Source organism: Acinonyx jubatus, chromosome B4 (genome assembly GCF_027475565.1).
Source record: "Acinonyx jubatus isolate Ajub_Pintada_27869175 chromosome B4, VMU_Ajub_asm_v1.0, whole genome shotgun sequence".
Taxonomy (NCBI): domain Eukaryota; kingdom Metazoa; phylum Chordata; class Mammalia; order Carnivora; family Felidae; genus Acinonyx; species Acinonyx jubatus.
The window spans coordinates 51,312,867-51,330,165 of NC_069387.1; the positions used below are offsets into that span (position 1 = coordinate 51,312,867).

At 37.2% G+C, this 17,299-nt stretch overlaps 1 protein-coding gene across 15 annotated transcripts in view; it reads left to right on the forward strand.

The window, feature by feature from the left end:
• The window catches only part of PLEKHA5 (pleckstrin homology domain containing A5), a 238,970-nt gene that overhangs the window by 77,833 nt on the left and 143,838 nt on the right, over window positions 1–17,299 (forward strand). The window contains exon 1 of one of the 15 annotated variants that reach the window (XM_053225911.1): window positions 5,535–6,889. The exons of the other annotated variants lie outside the window; for them this stretch is intronic. The gene's annotated coding sequence lies outside the window, so the exon portion shown is untranslated. Of the gene's footprint in view, window positions 1–5,534; window positions 6,890–17,299 lie in introns of those variants that run through there. 15 annotated transcript variants of the gene reach the window in all.

Consider the following 17,299-nt stretch of genomic DNA (forward strand, 5'->3'; position numbering starts at 1 on the left):
TTTTAGCTTTTCTTCTGTCTGTGATTTTCTTTCTTTCTCTTCTCTTTATTTTTAGAAAATCACTTAGAGTAGTAATTTTTGGGTGGTTTATAATTAATGGAGTGAGAAAATAAGCAGGATGGGCTTTCTGGATGCCAAAATTGATTGATGATATTGACTATTAAAATTTTTAAATCCTTGGGGCACCTATGTGGCTCAGTTGGTTAAGCATCCGACTTCGGCTCAGGTCATGATCTTGCAGTTTGTGAGTTCAAGCCCTGCATTGGGCTCTGTACTGACAGCTCAGAGCCTGGAGCCTGCTTCGGATTCTGTGTCTCCTCCTCTCTCTGCCCCTCCCATACTCATGCTCTGTCTCTGCCCCTCCCATGCTCATGCTCTGTCTCTCAATAATAATAAATAAACCTTAAATATTGAAAAAAAAATTTTTTTTAAATCCTTGTTTGTTGGCTGCAGTAAATCAAGAATTTGGTCAAGTCCTGAGAGCCAACTTGTCTTACTACCTTTAGAAATGAACGTATCTCTTGCCAAATGTATCTCCTTCCTTACCTTTCTGCAGAGATGGCTCTCTTCTCTACTGACCACATTGCTCTTCCAACATTAAGAATCTCTTTGTTTTCATCTTACTCAGTTTCTTGGCAACATTCAGCATAGTGAGTCCTTTGACACCTTTTTCCCCTTGGCTTCTATGACATCATGCACTTCTGGGTTTTTTGCTGCTTTTCTGGCTACTCTTTTACTGGCTCTTTTTCTTTTGCCGCAGCCATTTTGGTCTCTCTGCCATTCTTCAAATATGCTAGTGAAATTATTTTGAAAAATCTTACTTATTCCTGCCTCGGGGCCTTAGCACTGACCTCTCCCTCTCTGCTTGGCTTTTTGCTCACTTCCCATCTTTTGAGTGAGATCATGACCCCTGTTATCCTTGCAACACTGCTAACTTTTTCCTTTTTTGGTAGCATTTACCCCTTCTATCATACTACATAGTTTACTTATTTATTATGTTTGTCTATCTTCTCTGATAGAGTATAAGCTCCATGAGGGCAAGGATCTAGATTTTGTTTCCATAGATTGCACCAAACACCTAGCATAGGGCCTGGCACATAGTAGGCATCGTTGATTGATGAAAACACAGCATCTATCCTGTGTTCTCTTTTAAGTCATCTCATTCACTTCCAAGGCTCTTTGCACACCGTATGCCAATCATCCATAAATCTACATCGCCTGCCTAGATGTCTAAGCTCTTGCATGTCTCTACTCACTGACCTGTCTACATAGTGTCTAGTGGATATAATCAGAAAACAAAAAGATTTTACAGGCATCCTTAATTTCTCTCTTTCCTTCATTGACCCTTCCTTCCCCTTCAGTCTATCAGTAGGCCCTGTTGACCTTTCTTCTTTTCAGAAAGGGTCCCAAATCATCTGTGCCACTATCATCTCTCACCCAAACAACAGCAGCAGCCTCTCAGCTTTTCCCCTGCTTCTATTTTTGACCCATTGCAGTCCATTCTCCACACTGTAGCCAGAAGCATCTTCTGTAAAATGTAAAAAGGTAAGCACATCATCCCACAGCCTTCCAGTGGCTTTCCATACCACTTACAGTAAAATCCAGAGTCCCTTCTTTGGCTTATAAATCCAGCACTGGTTGACCTGCTGTCTCTCATCTCTTAACTGTTTTCCCCTCATCCCTACCACATTGTGGACACTGAGGCCTTCCTTCTTCTCCCTAGATATGCTAACCTTAAAGCCTTTAGACTAACTGTCCACTCTATCTGGACTCCTTTTCCCTCTTTCTGCTACTGTGTAAGATGTTGCTTACATGTTGCCTGTTCAGGACTTGTCTTGACCATCCATTCACTCGGTTACTCAGCCTGTCTTAGTTCTTTGCATAATAACCCTTTCCCACTATCTTATATATTGTTCATTGAGTTTTTTCCCTAATAAGAATATAAGCTCTGTGAGAGGTCTTTGTAACTTTTGTACCACTGAAAACATTTTCCTAATACATACAACAGTGTCTGATAGAGTTGATGCTTGATAAGTATTTGTATACTGAATGAATAAATGAACAACAGAGAACAACTTGTTTTTTAAGAGTTCCAAATTTCTGTAATACTTAATATTTTAACTAACTGATTAAGAATATCCTTAAGAATAATGGGAGAAAAATATGATTGTTCTGATTTGGGGAAAGAGGCATTAGTGCTCTGTGTCTTAGTAGAAAGCAGAAAATAGTCCCACCCCATCCTCATTTTCTCTTTTCATGTGCACAATACAGTATTTTCAAAATATTCTTCTCTTATGTCTTTATTCAGAAGTAAAATTGTTTTGTGTTTGCTTTTGTTTTTCTAGGAAAGCATGAGAAGTTTTCTTTATACTCTAAGCATTGCCTCAAGCAAGAGACTGTTTGAATGCCAAAATAATGTATAATTAAGTCTATTCATTATCTTGCCGCATGCTAAGTAGATGCTAAGGGCTTATCACTGCAGTAAAAGTCACTAGGATATTTAAGTTTATTTTATGAAATATGTTTTAAAATTTAGCTTTTTCAGACAACAAATTATCATGCAAAATGTATTCCTTTGCCCATGATTCTTGCAAATACATGCCCCAGATTTTGTAGGGATTCTTCCTGTTACTACTTCTTTGTTATTGGACACTTCTGGGGGCTCACTTTTTTGCTGTATGTATTTGAAAAAAATTCCTAATTTCATTGCATTAAGACTGAAGACTTTTAAAAAGCAAAGTGCTTCCACATTTTTAAATGCCATCTGAAGATTTCTGAGTGAGAAAGCAGTAAAAAATAAAAAGGAATCTTTTACTGACAAGTTGTGTAGTGTCAGTACTTCATGATTATTTATGTATCCATGTCTCCCTGCACACTAGCGAGTGCCTAGAACAGTGGCTTGTAACCAGAGGAACCTCAGAATCATGTAGAGAGCTTCTTCATAATGTCTGGCCCCACACCAACTGGTCAGATTGAAAGATTTCTGGACCCTGACTATGTGTGCCTGAGTTTTTCAGCTACACAAATGATCCTAATGTGAACTATGGTGAAAACCAAAATGGCGACAAGTTGCAGTAGAAGGTTCTCGCGCTCCCTTCCATTCTCCCTCCTCTTGTCTCCGGTTCCCTCCCTGTAGTTCACTGTCCAACGAATGGCAAGTATGTTTAGTCATAGAGATATCCGTCCATCCTCCTGCACTGCACCAGAACTGTCCAAAGTCTTTAGAGGTTACTCACTTGTCATAGATAGAAATAGATTATATCGTTTGTTTAATTTTTACAGATTCATTCGTTCTAGGCAGATTAATATTCAGGAAACATTTTATCAAGTTTTGTAGGTAGAGAAAGGGTAAGCAAATCAATGGTGAGGGGTCCCTGAGTGGCTCAGTCAGTTAAGCATCTGACTCGTGGTTTCAGCTCATGTCAGTGGACTCACGGTTTCTGAGATCGAGCCCTGCATCTGGCTCTGTGCTGACAGCAGGGAGCCTGCTTGGGAGTGGCGCGCGCGCGCGCTCTCTCTCTCTCTCTCTCTCTCTCTCTCTCTCTCTCTCTCTCTCTGCCCCTCCCCCCACTTGTGTGTGTGCACACGTGCTGTCTCTCAAAATAAACAAACATAAAAAAAAAACGAGATAAAGATGTTTAAAAAAGGTAAGATCTCTAATTAAGATCAAAGGTAAATGTAATTATAAGATTACCTCCATGTTAAATCACAAAGCTAAAGTTGAATGTGTAGGAGAGAGAAAATTCAGGTTAAAGAGCTATTATTAAGTAATATGGAAGAATCCAAAACGTAAATTAAAAAATGGCTGTGCTGTGCCAGTGGGCTGGAATTAATGCCTTTTTTACCTACTTTTGTGTCTGCCTATCTTTCCAAAGTTATGTCCTTCATTTAGCTGTTTAGCACATGACCCTAGCTCCTCCATTATGCAGGATATAAAGCACTTCTTGCTGTCTGCTTCCAAATTCCACCCCTGAATATTAGCTTTCCTTCCTCTCTTTTCTCTCTTCCCAGTTTTGACAGCCTACATTTCCCAGCACTCACACCAGTGCGGCCAGTTCCCAGTCCTCTCCTGCTCTGCTGCTCTGCCTCCAGTCTGGCCGTTTCCTCTTCCCTGCATCTTCTTTCTGGTCCAGATCCTCAGTGTTTATCCAAGGCATTTCAAAAAGGTCACCCCCTCCCAAAGCCTTCTCTAAATTTCCTTCATCAGAATGCTGTCTCTCTTCCCTCTAAACTCCCCAGTGCAGCAAGGCACCTCTCTCTTTTGCTGTGATCACCTTGTAATAGTGTCATGTATTCTTGCCTCATCTTCTACAAGCTCGTTTGAAGACAGAGATAATCCTCCTTGTGTTTGGTTCTACTGTACATTGCCTTGCACCATGCCTCATATGTAACATGTTTTTAATAAGTATTTATAGATCAGAAGTAGATTTGTTACAGAGAGGGAGGCAAGCCATAAGAGGCTTTTAAGTACAGAGAACAAACTGAGGGTGGAAGGGAGTTGGGGGGGGGAGCAGGGGACAGGGAAAATGGGTGATGGGCATTGAGGAGGGCACTTGGTGGGATAAATACTGGGTATTTTATGTAAGTGACGTATCGCAGGAATCTACTCCCAAAGCCAAGAGCACACCATATACACTGTATGTTAGCTAACTTGACAATAAATAATATATAAAAAATAAAAATAAAAAAATAATAAGAAAGAAGCAGTTTTTTCTTCTAATAAAATAAATATTTATTTATGGCACCAAAAAAAAGTAGATTTGTTTGTTTTAGTGAAGAACTTTTCCTTTCTCCTTCAGAAATCATAGTTTTCTAAAAGTTCTTTTTTAAAACAGAATCATCACCCTGATACATACTGTGCACAAAACTTATTAGACTTAACAATACATAAAACATATGCATGTTGACACTTTTTGATACCTTGTATGACTCTTGGTATTTGCTTTTATTCTGTGCTCCTTCTTTTCCCGGGCTTTTTCTTTAGAGAGAGGATGCTTATGTAGCATACATTGCCCATAGACCTTGCAATTAAACTTACCTAACACTCCTTGGCAATAAGAATGAGCTGCTTTGATAGAATGCTAAAGAAAATAATATGTTAGTAGCTTTCTTTGAACTTAACACTTTTTTTTTTTTTTGGAAAGGTATTGGAGTCAGGTGTGGTTCCGTAAATAGTTGTCCATGTTCTTTTTTTTAACATTTTTTTAATAACTTCTCTGAGACTTTTAATGATCTTGCCTCACCATCTATGAAAGAAGGGCCTTATCTTCATTGCTCCCATGGAATTTGTTTCCTGTGCCTTCTTACTTCCCCAGGTCTTCCAGATTAATTTGGAGTCAGGAGGGAAGGGGAAGCAAGGCTACTATTTACAAAATGGTCTCATGTTGTGGGGCGCCTGAGTGGCTCAGTCGGTGTAACATCCAGCTTCGGCTCAGGTTATGATCTCACGGTTCATGAGTTCAAGCCCTACGTTGGTCTCTGTGCTGACAGCTTGGAGCCTGCTTCAGATTTTGTGTGTCTCCTTCTCTCTCTCTACTCCTCTCCTGCTCACATTGTCTCTCTTTCAAAAAAAAACATTAAAGAAAATTTTTTTAAAAAATGAGACATTTGTATTGGGGTAGTTAGGTATTTAATGATGGGGAAGTGTAGAAAGGAAAATCGTAAATTAGTATATGGACACAGTTAGATGGGTTAGCCCCACTCTGCCTGTGGTTTGCTATCCTTAAGCTTGACGTGTATCTAGTGTGTGAACACTTTCGATTTTCAAGGTGAAAATGGGAAGTGGATTCATAAGAATTTTCTGTTTGTTTTTGGTGGGGCTATATCTGCTGTGCTAGATTTTTTTTTTTTCCTGAAAGATTTAAATGGTCATAATGAGCATCTTGACCATATTTCCATCTTGCAAAAGTGTATGGCCTTTGTAGCAACTTACTCGGCAAACCAGGCAAATTAGTTATTTGATTACATAAGCATATATATGCAAACTATGTGGTTGATTTGTGTGTGGGGGCGGGGGGAATTTTTGTAAAAATTATTTTTAAGAATGCAAAAAAAATTATTAATCCTGTATAGCTTTATCAATATTTGGGTGACGTCTGTTGTTACATAAGCTTCTAATTCATTATATAATATATACTCTATAGCTGGGAAAATCTTTACTGCTATATTTTTGAAGATAGCAGACATGTTTAATAAAGATAATGAACATTTCAGTTTATTGATGTGTATTAATATTTCCAAAGGCAAAATTAAAATACTACTGGATAGTTTGCAGATTGTTTTATTTGATGTATAGCCAAGAGTACAGAATAAGGGGTTAAAAAGTGAAATGGGAATGGTTTATAGTTTGCCTACTCAGTGGTCAGATTTATTTTTTGGAATCACATCCTGCATGTCTTGATATTTTCAGTTCATTTCAGTATTTTGGGATATACCTATGTTGATATAGTTAATGAAATACTGAAGCCTAAGGACTTGTTTAAAAAAAAAAAAAGTATAGAGATAATTACTTCCAGTCACATCAAGTTAAATGAACCACAAAAATCATGAAGTCAAAAACAAATCAATTATCATTTGGCAGTTACGTTTAGTTTATTGCAGTTAATGATCTTCGATTGAATTTGCAGCTCTCTGGGTTTGTTTGGAAGTAGGCCATCACATGCTGAGATGAAATACCAAGTCATTTAAATTAGATACCGAGCATGCTCATATGAAGTACTTACTCTTGGAGACTGCAGTGTGGTTCAGTTTTCTTCTAGTGGGAAGAGAAGAGAAGAGCTCACCGAGTGCCCTTTTGTCATCATTCTGTCAGAGGGCATGTAATTTGTCTTTGGAAACCAGAAGCCTGAGACAAAGAGAAGAATGCAGGTTTTTAGCAAAAGGCTATTTGGTGAGCTAATTAGCTGTTTTATTCTATTCTGTAATTCCTAGCAAGGCTGTGTCTTTACTTCTATCTACTGCTTGTTTTGTACTAAGCTGAAGCTTTATGTAGCAAGTAACTTAGCTGAGATTGGGAGAAAATTGTTTCTGCTGTCCAAATCTCACTCTTGAAATATTTTCAGTACATTCCTTAGGTGACAAGTTCATAAATTGCTATGATGATACTCCTTCGTGTTCTCCACAAATTTCATTTGCTCACTGGTGCTGAATAATGCTGGCAGGATTGTGTGCTGAGGGAGCGCAGGATTTGTCTGCTTGGACTAGTTTAGCATTTTTGTTCTTGTATTTTGATGAAATTATAATTTTTGCTTTCACATTTCTGTACTATATCTTAAAAAGAAAAAGTAGTGGATAAGATTTCATTTAGCTTAAAAGCAAGAATTCTTGAAATGAGAGGGTATGTTATATAGTATATGTACATATTGTTATATAGATGATTCAGAAATAAGTTGGCTTTGTAATCTAATTGGTCATTTACAGTACACTAAAATAAAATGAAATTGACAACACTTTGTGAAATATGTTCCACTTAGTATGCATATTTAGAAACTGTTCTGTTTTTAGTTCTTAAAGTAGCTACAGAAGTGTTTGGCATATAATAGTTTTGCCGTTCTGGGCTCTTCTTTCTTCCCTTGAGCTCATGTTAGCATGATTGCTAGGAAATGTTTTGTGGTTGTTTCTGTTATCCAAGTGCTCATGTTTTACCGTGAAGTTAAAGAGAGAAGTTTTTGTGCATTTTCCTATGTTATGCTCTCATAATATCATAACATTTAAAGTCTACAAATTATTAATTCATATTCAACTGATTTATATTTATCATAGATAAACGTGGCAGCCAAATCTTCAGAGTGTTCTGAAAGTTAAAATTGCATACTCAGCATGAGATAAATCATTGTATTTTTTAAAGATTTGAAGAAAAGGCATAAAATTACCATATTTATTTCCTTGGAGGAAAATCATGTTCATTAGTAAATGTAAATGTCAGGTAGGGAATTTGAGGTAGAGAAGGTATTTTAAAGAGTTCTAGAAAAACGATGCAGGGGGTGGGAGGAATAGGAAGAGAATACTAAAGGCTTAGTGCCTTCAAATGCCAGGCAATTATGTGATGCTTTCCTGAAATATCTTTATTTTGTGAACTGCCCCCACTATGCCATTTTCCAGGATTGGCACATGTGAAGGAGGTGGGTGTATACTTAAGCCTGTATGTTCGTGGAAAGGGAGGGTTAGCACTTAGAGATGAGGACTAAGTGGCAATACTCGAGAAGTCTGTTCCCACTTGTACATACTGACTCACTTGTGTGACCTTGGGCAGCATGCACACTCTGTTTGTTTCTACTTATTTTTAGTATAGTACTGTATCATGGAGGTTCATTTAAGATTTCTAAAGTAATAAGATTATTTCTTGGACTGTTACAAAGATTTGTGAGGACTGTAAGTCATTCCCAGATACCTACTGTGGGGAAACAAACAAGTGTTGCTTTATAAGTCTTCTGTGGTCTTTGAAACTAATTTGCTAATACATATTTAGTCTGTGAATAATCATGAAATTTTCATGAAGAATCGTACTTTACCCTATTTTCTCTTATGTATTTAGTCCCATTTGCCTCTATTCATAGACCTTCATAGATCTTCAATAGAAGAGAAATCGATAATCAGTTGAAGTCTGTTAAAGAAGAATATGGAGGAGTGCCTGGGTGGCTCAGTCGGTTAAGCATCCGACTTCGGCTCAGGTCATGATCTTGCGGTTCGCGGGTTTCAGCCCACATTGGGCTCTGTGCTGACAACTCAGAGCCTGGAGCCTGTTTCAGATTCTGTGTCTCCCTTTTTCTCTGCCCCTCCCCCACTTGTGCTCTGTCTCTGTCTCTCAAAAATAAATAAACACTAAAAAAAAATTAGAGAGAAATACTGGGAGAGTGAAAGGAGGGAAATATGAGAAGAAGAGTGACTGATGACAAGGATTTCTTTGCCAGGTTTCTACAGATTAAGCACATACCTGTATATTTTGTTCATTTCCAAATCATTAAGTTCATCTATTCGTTTATTTATTTAACTTAACATCTACCAATTAAGGATGACTTCTTTCCCTAACTTTTATGAAGTTCAATAGTGCTTAAAGATCCCAAGTGGTCTTCCCTCATGGTCAAGTAAGTCTGGGAATAATGGGCCATAAGGACTTATTTATGGCAGAACTTCTTGGCCTTTAACATCTTGTTCAGAACTTTATTCTAGAACTTAGTTTTCTCTGAAATATGATATATTTAATTGTAATGTATGATATAATTATATTTATATAATATATAAATATAAAATATAAATATAATTATATTTAATTATAATTAGTTTAATTAATATATGATATGAGCATTTACCAAACATGTAAATAATTCTGAATTTGAACCCTTCTATTTGAAGTGTCTGGATAAGTGAAAGAGGAATTATGAGTTTGCTTCTGTCCTCCAGAAAATTGCCTCAGTTCTTTTCTTGTTTTACATTTAAAAGAACAATCTTAGAAATATAGTGTAAATGGGATATAAAAGGTATGATTAGATTTGGGGATAGTGCTAGTGATATAAGCTAGTGATATAAGCTGAACTTACATTTTTGAAAGCCTTAAACTCTGAACGTACAAGCAGTGAGCAAACATGTATGAGGTATTTGGGGGGCAATACGGCCAAATAAAGATTTTGATAATTCTCACAAATTTTCATCCCTTCCCTTAAAGTTACTCCTAGATTACTCCTGTGGAGAAACAAACTAATTTTTAAAATATGGTTTGTAATGGTAAATTAGTGGTGTTTGTAGTCTGGTGGGCCAGACTAGCTTTGCCACTTGTGATTCAGGCAAGTGTCTTCTTTTCTCCATTCTGTGTTTTCAGTAATACACAGAAATGTCAATATTTTCTTTTACATTATGAAAATTTAATTTTATATGAAGAGCCTAGCATGGTGCCACTCATGAAGTGTTTGATAAATGTCTCCTTAATTTCTGTTTCAAACAATTATGTTTTTTCTGTATTATAATTTTTTAAAAATATTACTTATCCTATTTTAAATACCAGACCCTCAGAAGTATGCTGATTTATAAATAATAATATGCTTAGAATATCTTTATATAATTTACTTAAAAAAAATTTTTTTAATGTTTATTTATTTTTGAGACAGAGAGAGACAGAGCACGAGCTGGGAAGGGGCAGAGAGAGAGGGAGACACAGAATGTGAAGCAGGCTCCAGGCTCTGAGCTGTCAGCACAGAGCCCGACGCAGGGCTCGAACTCACGAACTGTGAGATCATGACCTGAACCAAAGTCGGACGCTTAACCGACTGAGGCACCCAGGCGCCCCTATATAATTTACTTTTAAAACCAGCATGTATACGTGATAAAATGTTGAAAGAGACTCAACTTGTTGAGCCAACTTTTATAAGAGTCACTTGTAAATACCTATATGTTTCAGCTGTCTTTGACCTGGTAGACAAAGTGATGAATATTTTGGATAAAAAAAATACCTCAAATTTGTTCATATTACTATAAAACAATGTTAGTATAAATAAAATCACTTTTAGTGAAATATGAACTCTTAAATTAGTGGAAACCCAACAGTGCCTGGCACACATTTGGCATTGAATGTTTTTCTCTTTCATGGTTTTCAGTCCATATCAATGAATAACACTATTTTAGAGCTTATTATTTTCCGTTTCTGTGTTCTCTACTTTTGTGAAGATTGCTATTCTTTAAAAACGAAGCCCTTCCCATACTATTATTGCTTAAGAGAGACATTAAAATTATTAGACTGCATAATGTAATCTCCACAAATGAGCTGATAATATGAATTAGCAGGGGCTTTTTTTCTTTTGAAAGAAGAAGGTCTTTGCTGACCTTGATAGACTTTTGTAATTATACCCCAGAACTCTGGAACTGTGTGGCTTATCCATTGAAAATTTGTTGAAATCTGGCCTATTGTAGCCCTTACATAGCAAGATTGTTCAGCAAACGGGTGCATAGGTTGGCGCTGGAAAGATACCTCAAATACTGTGTCACGGGGGCCATGACCATTGTATATTAGCTTCTCTCTAATACATTTCTTCTTATACTGGCTTTTTGGCAAATTCAAGGTCAGTTAGCTGGCTTGATATAAAACTAATGAGCTCTCAGGGGTATCAGTGATTTAAGATAGGTACATCAGAAGTATATATATAATACCATTACTTGCCCTAACTTGGCATAACTTATGTCTTTAATTAGGCTATTAATAGATGGCCACAAAACACTCAGCAAATTCATGTGAGTTTAACCTCAGTCTGTAATTTCCTCAGTGTTTTGTTGATGGTGCCCAGATTCCCACTCCATTTCAGGTTGTCTTGAACCTGAATTTACAATCTCTTGGTTGTCATTCCTGGCTTACTGTTCCGCATCTAGATTCTTCTCAGCAACCTTTTATCAAGTCCCCTCTTGCATTTAGAGCTCATACATTTAGTCTAGGAATCAAGGTTTGGGATCTCTGTTTCTTTGGTTTGTTTTGCTGTTTCTCCACATTACTCCTCAACTTAGACATCCAGATCTTTGCTGGCACCTATCACATAGGATGCTTTCAGTAAGCCACATGTGCAAGCTCAGTCCTGCCTAGCTCACTCCAGACAGTTTCAGGTTCCTGTCCCCTAGCTTTCCTCAGGTGTCATCAGCCTGTGTAATAAAAATTAAAGGCTGCAGGTCAGAATAAAAGTTAAAGTAAGAACAGCGACAATAACAACAGTAGCCTCACATCATTTTCAGACTTCCTCCCACCCATGTTAAGCTTGATATTAGAACGCAAACAAGCCTGGGGCTCTCCAGTTTTTAGAATGCCTTTGTTTCCTTTGAGTGACTAACTGTTGGCATATTCATCTTGCCAAATTGTCACAAATTTTCCTTGCAAGGGTTAAGCCTTAATACGGTTTGAATTACGGTTTTCCATAATAATTTCAGAATGATTTCTCCTCAGCAACTCCTCAGCTCACTGGCCTTGAACCAGATTTTTTTAACTTTTTCTCTTCCCTCAGGCTATGTTGTTTCTTCCCCATGATCCTGAATACTGCCCAGGATGTTAAAGAATGGCCGTCATTCCCTTAGTTTACTTGAGTCTCGGGCCTTCTGCCTCTTCAGTGAAACATATCAGACTCCTATGAAAGTAAAATATCTGTTGGCTGCTCCCCTGGCCCACCCACTTACTTTAAGGGTTTTTTGCTTTAATTTTATTTTGAAAAATGGACAGTTTGATTAGTTACCAGCTTAGAGGCTCCTGTTCTGGCACCTCTGTTAAATATGAAACCTAATTTAAACTGTGGGTTTCCTTGCTGTAACCTAATGAGTATGCATGTTCTCAAATCATCATTTATTCTTACAAGGGAATGTATACATATTAACAGATATGAGGGGGAAGGAGTCCTATCCTGAGCTACTTAGGAACTTCAGATGGGCTGGTTGCTTGACCCCAGGATCCTCTGCAGATTCAGTGTGGGTCTTGTTTGGTCTCTGAGAATGGAGATCGGCCAGCTTTCTTACTAAGCTTAATGTAGAATCGGTATTTTGGTGGTTTAGTAAGCCATAGATACTCTAGTGTAAAGGACTAGGCATTGAATATGCAGTATAGTGAATCTCTCATGAAAAATACATATCTTAGTAAAATGCTACAGATATTCTGTGATTTTTGTCAGTGACATTTTGAAGTCTGAGTCTAAAATCTACTTTATAAAGATAGAAAACCACAAACCACAAGTCTAGAGCACAGGATCTATGGCTTATTTAATACAGATGGAACATCCCCCCTTAGCCATCATTTAGCATGGGCAGTTTCCAATGGAAGAGGTTTAGGATTAGGAACCAAGACCTTCTCCTGGTCTCCTTAATGTCTGGTACACAGCTTGTCTGCTGTCTAGCACACATCTTTGGCGTTTTTCCCAGTTCAGATAACTATGATGGAATTTTTTTTTCTTTTCTGTCAGAAAGAAAGTATGTTTTGGATATAAGCATAAATTTTCCTTGGAGCTATACTTTTTCCTTAAGAATAAATCTCTGAAATTACAGCTTAAGTCAATGAGAAAGTATGATTTGTCTACTAAAAGCGATTTTATAAGTATTCCAGAAACATATCTTTCCTTTGAGGACAAGTTGCTTGTGGCAAGAAAAGGAGAATTGCGGCAGTTAACATCTAGCCTGCAAAATCCATCTGGGAGATGGATAACTTCATCTTGGTAAATAGCACAAAAATCTTTCCGTATAAACAAGTAGAAATTATAGGGCAAGGCATACGGAGATGGGCAACTTAATCAGCATATATCTGTATCTGTTTCCTGGTTAGACTTTCTCATTTTCACTACCTTTTCTCTACTTCCCTAAAGAATTAATAAGGAAGCAAGAATTTTTTCATAACCAAAGAGTTGCCCTGTTTGTAGATTTTAACAGTGGCTTATGATAGAGTTATTGATGTAGTTCCAGACATTAATCTGAAGCCTAGCACATGGGGTGCTTTCTAGGGCTTGTGGAGGAGGATGGCATTATATCCTTTTTCTTTTTTAATACTCAAAAGTTATAATACTGTATAAATATTATGGACATACAAAGGATATGAATTAAGAATGTCCATATACTCCCTATCTAGCATAAGAGAAAAAAAAATTGCCAATATATTTCAAAACTTATACTGTATGTGAACCATTATTGTATTACAAATTTTGATTACTTTTAGGTATCTGGGGAGTGATGTAATATTAAATACCGAATTCCTCCTTAATGTTAGATTTATAGCATAGATTTGTAAATAATTTTAAGAGAAAACAGTATATTGTTCTGTTTCTCTTTTTTCCTCCTACAACTGTTTTGTCATAACAAATTTGAATCTAGAGAGTGTTTTCTTCTGTATGAAAGTGTTCTTAGCAGTAATTGAAGCTACTTGATCAGGTAACTAAGATGGTGACTTTTAGCAATATTTGGGGATAGTGTCAGGGCTAGGAGAGAATGTAACTGTGGGAGCAGTTTTTGTATCTGAATTGAGTAGACTATGAATATAAAGAAAAGAAAACAGTGGAGAATTGCCCCTTGGTACTTTGTTCTTGAGTTTTGTAAGGACCCCCCCCCCCCCCCCCCCCCGCCAACACACACATATACCCTGCATAATGTCCTAATGCCTAGAATCGGGAAAGTTACCTTTTGTGGCAAACACTTTGCAAATGTCATTAAGTTAAGGACCTTGAGATGGGGAGATTATCCTGGATCTGGGGGGCCAGGACTAAATACAGCCACAAGTGTCCTCATGGCGGGTAGGAGTGGCAGGGGGAGATTTCAGCCCCGAGAAGAAAAGACACTGTGACTCTAGAAGCAAGATGGGACCACAAACCAAGGAATGCCAAGAGTCACCAGATGCTAGAAGAGGCAAGGAACTGGTTCTCCTCTAGAGCTTCTTGAGGGATTGTGGCCTTGCCAACACCTTGATTTTGGTACAGTGGAACAGATTACAGCCTGAATTTCTGGCCTCCAGAACTGAGAGAGAAAAGATTTCTGTCGTTTTAAGCCACCAATGTCGTAATTACAGTAGTCATAGGAAACTAATAGAGCCCACAGAGCTGGGTTCATTGGGATCATTCACCTTCCACCCTGTCATGTCAGTCCTCACAAATCTCTGTCAGGCTACACCGTGCCTCCTGTCAGACCTATTGCACTATCAGAGAGCATATGAATAATCTCATAGCAGAGAAAGATCTGTACCAGATACCCAGAGTAGTGGGTATTATTAATCCTAGTTCATTATGAATCTTCAAGAAATTTCTGTGTAGAGTTGCCTGGGTGGCTCAGTCAGTTAAGTGTCCCAACTTTGGCTCAGGTCATCATCTCACGGTTCGTGGGTTCAGGCCCTGCGTTCTGCTCTGTGCTGACAGCTCAGAGCCTGGAGCCTGCTTCAGATTCTGTGTCTCCCTCTCTCTCTGCCGCACCCCTGCTCATGCTCTGTCTCTCTCTCTCTCAAAAATAAACATTAAAAAAATTTTTTTTTAATTTCTGTGTAAACGTATCTAGTTCGTTCTAAAAGGATTTAAGACAGTTTGCAAACAAATTTGAAAACAACATAGAGGGGGAACATTAATTTAAGACAAATAAGAAAGATAAAGCAAAGAAAAATAGTGATAGAAAAATAATGAAGTTAGGAGAGCTTTGAATAAATCAACTTACCTCTACAGACCTTCGATTATTGACCTGAGAACCAGGCCTATTATTTTAAATCCATGTGAGGATTAAGCAGAAAATTATAAAACGTTGCTCACATTTTAAGTTGTTTAATATTTGTCATTGCCATGTTATACCCCATGACCACAGTGTTTGCTAATTGAATTTTCAGAAGAGATGGAGTTCTTTTTTGTCTTTATAAATATAATACAAAACATTTTGCAAATCACATATCTGATAAGAGACTTGTGACTAGAATATATTTTTGAAAACTCCTACAACTCAGTAATAAAAAGACAAATAACCCAATTTAAAAATGGGCAAAGATCTGAACAAACACTTTGCCAAAGAAGAATAAGTACTTGAAAGATGCTAAACATCATTAGCCATCAGAGAAATGCAAATCAGATCCATAATGAACTATCACTTCAAGCCCACTAGCATGGCTATAATCAAAAAGATGGGCAATAACACGTGTTGGCAATGATATGGAAAAATTACAGCTCTTCTCCACTGCTGCCGGGAATGTAAAATGATGCAGCTGCTTTGGAAAACAGTTTGATAGTTCCTCAAAGATACACATGGAGTTACCAAATGACCAGGCATTCCACTCCTAGCTACATACCCAACAGATTTGCAAACGTGCATATATGCAGAACTTGTATGTGAGTATTCATAGCAGCGTTTTTCATTATAACCAAAAAGTGGAAACAACTCAAATCACAGCCAGCTCAAAAATGGATATATGAAATGCATTCTATCTATGCAATGGAATATTGCTTGGTGACAGATGAAGTGCTGATACATGCTACCACATGAATGCACCTTGAAAACATTATGCTAAGGAAAAGGAACCATTCACAAAGGACCCGGTATTCTGTGGTTCCACTTGTATGAAATATCCAGGATAGGCAAACCCACAGTGACAGAACATAAACTGGAAATTGCTAGAGGCTGGGGAAAGGAGGGTATAAGGAGTGACTGCTGTGGGTGCAGGTTTTCTTCTAGGGCGATGAAGACGTTTTAAAATTGTGGTGATGTACAATTTTGTGGATGTACCAAAACCAATTGAATTGTACACTTTAAATGGTTGAATTTATGGTATGTGAATCAAGCAGTTATTTTTTTTTAAGTATACTAGATTATTATAAAGAAACTGGAAAATACAGAAAACTATAAGGCCATAAAAACTGCTGGTAATTCACCAGAGAACCATACATTTTTTGCGTATTGCCTTCTCGTTTTTCTCCCACATTATGTATGTCCCACATGCACACGTTTTCTTCTGTAATTGAGAGTATATGGACTATACAGTGTTGTAATTCTGCTTTTTCACCTGACAGTTTATTTCGAGCATTTTCAAACTTTTTTTAATGTTTTTCTTCTAAAAAGTGAAACATGCGTATTGTAGAAAATGTTACAGAACATGAACAAGTAAAAGCATGAAAAGATTATTCATGACACTGCCACTTTAATTCTGGTATCTTGGTGGCTCTAGATTTTTATGTGCTTGCCTTCAATCTGATACTACTGAGTAACAGCTGTGTTAACTTCAAAGGTGTTTTCCTCTCTAGGTTTTTTCCAGAGTTTCTAATGTCTACTAACTTAGCATGTCTTTCAGTCACTTCCTTTCTAATTTTGTTTTGAAGTACAGAGTTACTCAACAGCGAGGTAGAGGAAGCAGTTGAAACCCAGTCATGCTGAGTTTGAGGAAATAGATTAAATTAGAGATTTCATGCTTCTTTTGATTATAAAGATTTTAAGCATGGAACAGCCATCAACCAAAGTCAGAAGAGAAAAATTCTCGAGTTTGGTTTTAATAAAAATGTAAATAAAATGTAAAGTGACTGTTAAAATATTACCTTTAGGTAGGTTTCAAAAAATTTAATCTGTGCTTACATGTTTAGTTTTAACTTTAAATATTTGGGACTTTTCGAAATGACTTTTGGATTAAATTGGTTACATGATCAATATATTCATAATTCACCAAACATTACATACACTGGGTTAGTTAATGAGTGCCTGTTTTCTAGTATAATGCTCACAGCTATCTATGGAAATAGGAAAACATGTTGAGAATGGTTCTTTGTTTCAAGTTCACAGAACTTGTAAAGTAGCAGAGCCAAGATTTAAACTCACGTTTGTGTAATTCCAATTTTTTTTTTATCTTTAA